Consider the following 3,106-nt stretch of genomic DNA (forward strand, 5'->3'; position numbering starts at 1 on the left):
CATAGCCTGGAGGGTTTGTCCCCAGAGACCCCCTTTTCGGAGTTAACTCTTTAATATATGTCTGTTTGGCAGGCACTTCTTATCCAAACCATAACATGTTCAAAGGTAAAATTATCAAGTCTAGAGAAGCCAAATAACGAGATGAACCCAAAGAAAAACATATATAGATCCTCCTGGAAACTGGAAGCAAACAAGATCGCCAGGCAAAAGTTGGGAGCATGGGGGTGGGGCTAGGAATGGGGGTGAGGATGGGGGAAGGGGAGAGGGGGAGAGAGAAGGAAGAAGGGAAAGACTGGGGAGATCTTGGGGGATTGGAAAGATGGAGATAGGGCAGATATAGGAGCAGGGAAGAAGATATGTACATTAAGGGAGCCATTTTAGGGTTGGCAAGAGACTTGGCTCTAGAGGGGATCCCAGGTTGTCCACCGTCCTTGGGCAGCAGAGGAGAGGGTGCCTGAACTGTCCTTGCCCCACTATCACACTGATGATTATCTCGAATATCACCATAGAATCTTCGTCCGGCGACAGATGGAGATAGAGACAGAGACCCTCATCAGAGCAACGGACTGAGCTCCCAAGGTCCAGTTGAAGAGCAGAAGGAGGGAGAAGATAAGCAAGGAAGTCAGGACCATGAGGGGTTGGTCCACCCACTGAGACAGTGTGCCTGATCTAATGGGAGCTCACCAAATCCAGCTAGACCGGGACTGAACGAATGTGTGATCAAACCGGACTCTCTGAATGTGGCTGCGAATGGGGGTGGACTGAGAAGCCATCGATAATAGCACTGGGACCTGTTTCTACTGCATGTGCTGGCTTTTTGGGACCCTAGTCTATTTGGATGCACACCTTCCTAGGCCTGGAGGGAGTGGGGAGGACCTTGGACTTTCCACAGGGCAGGGTACCCTGCCCTCTTTTAAGGAGGGAGGGGGAGGGAAAAGGAGGAGTGGGGGAGCAGAGGGGACTGGGAGGAGGGGAGGAAGTATAAATTTTTGAATGGAAAAATAAATTTAAAAAGACAGACAATAAGAGAATCAATGAATAAATGAGACCTACTGAAACTGAGATGCTTCTGTAAAGCAAGGACACTGTCAGTAAGACAAAAAGGCTACCTTCCAACTGGGAGAAGATCTTCACCAACCCCTCATCAGACAAAGTTCTGACCTCCAAAATATACAAAGAACTCAAGAAACTAGACACTAAAACTCCAATTAATCCAATTAAAAAATGGGGTACTGGGGGCTGGAGAGATGGCTCAGAGGTTGAGAGCAGTGACTGCTCTTCTGGAGGTCCTGAGTTCAATTCCCAGCAACCACATGGTGGCTCACAGCCATCTGTAATGAGATTTGGTGTCCTCTTCTGGCCTGCAGGCAGACACACAGACAGAATATTGTATACATAATAAATAAATATTTTAAAAAAATGGGGTACTGAACTGAACAGAGAATTCACAACAGATGAACTTCGAATGGCCAAAAGGCACTTAAGGTCATGCTCAACCTCCTTAGCAATCAGGGAAATATGAATCAAAACAACTTTGAGATACCATCTTACACCTGTCAGAATAGTCAAACTCAAAAACACCAATGATAGCCTGTGCTGGAGAGGATGTGGAGTGAGGGGAACACTCATCCATTGTTGATGGGAATGCAAACTTGTGCAGCCACTGTGGAAATCAGTGTGGCGGTTTCACAGGAAACTGGGAGTCAACCTCCCTCAGGACCCAGCAATTCCACTCTTGGGAATATACCCAAGAGATGCCCTATCATACTACAAAAGCATTTGTTCAACTATGTTCATAGCAGCACTATTTGTAATAGCCAGAACATGGAAACAACCTAGGTGCCCCTCAATAGAAGAATGATTAAAGAAGATGTGGAACATATACACATTAGAGTTTTACTCAGCGGTAAAAAACAATGACATCTTGAATTTTGCATGCAAATGGATGGAAATAGAAAATGCTTTACTGAGTGAGGTAACCCAGACCCAAAAGGAGGAATATGGTATGTACTCACTCATAAGTGGATTCTAGCCATAGTTAAAGATCTTTGAGCCTATAATTCGTGATCCTAGAGAAGCTAAATAAGAAGGTGAACCTGAAGAAAATCATATAGTTATCCTCCTGGATATTGGAAGTAGACAAGATTGCCAGGCAAACTGGGGTGCACGGGGGGTGGGGGTGGAAGTAAGGGGAGATGGTTAGAGAGAAGGGAGAGGGGGAGGATTGGGGATGGCTTGGGGGAATGGGATGGGGGGAGGGAGGAAGGATGAATATGGGAGCAGGGAAGTATATATCTCAACTAAGGGAGCCATTTTAGGGTTTGCAAGAGACTTGATTCTGGAGGGGTTCCTAGGCCCAAGGAGAGGTCCCCAGATTGTTCTCTGAGCAGCAGAGAAGAGGGTGCCTGAACTGGCCTTGGCCCATAACCATACTGATGAATATCTTGCATATCACCATAGAACCTTCATCTGGCGATGGATGGAGATAGAGACATTGGAGCACTGGACTTAACTCCCTAGGTCCCAATGAGAAGCAGAAGGAGGGAGATCGTGAGCAAGAAAGGCAGGACGAGAGGGAACCTTCATCTGACGATAGATGGAGATAGACAGAGACCCACATTGGAGCACTGGACTGAGCCCCCAAGGTCCAAATGAGGAGCAGAAGGAGGGAGAACATGAAAAATGAAATCAGGACCGCGAGGGATGCGTTCACCCTCTGATACAAGGGGACTGATCGAATGAGAGCTCACCAAGGCCAGTTGGACTGGGACTGAATGAGCATGTGATCAAACCGGATTCTCTGAATGTGACTGACATGGGGGCTGACTGAGAAGCCATTGACAATGGCACTGTGTCTTATTTTGTCTGCATGTACTGGCTTTTTGGGATCTTAGTCTGTTTGGATGCTCACCTTCCTAGACCTGGAGGAAGAGGGGAGGAACTTGAACTTCCCACAGGGCAGGAAACCCTGACTGCTCTTAGGACTGGAGAGGGAGGAGGAGAGGGAGTTGGGGGGAATGGGAGAGTATGGGGAGGAGGAGAGGAAGTGGAAACTTTTATAAACAAATTAAAAAATAAATTAAAAAAAAGAAAAAAAGAATTTCAA

This window comes from Myodes glareolus, chromosome X (genome assembly GCF_982192425.1).
Source record: "Myodes glareolus chromosome X, mMyoGla1.1, whole genome shotgun sequence".
Classification (NCBI taxonomy): domain Eukaryota; kingdom Metazoa; phylum Chordata; class Mammalia; order Rodentia; family Cricetidae; genus Myodes; species Myodes glareolus.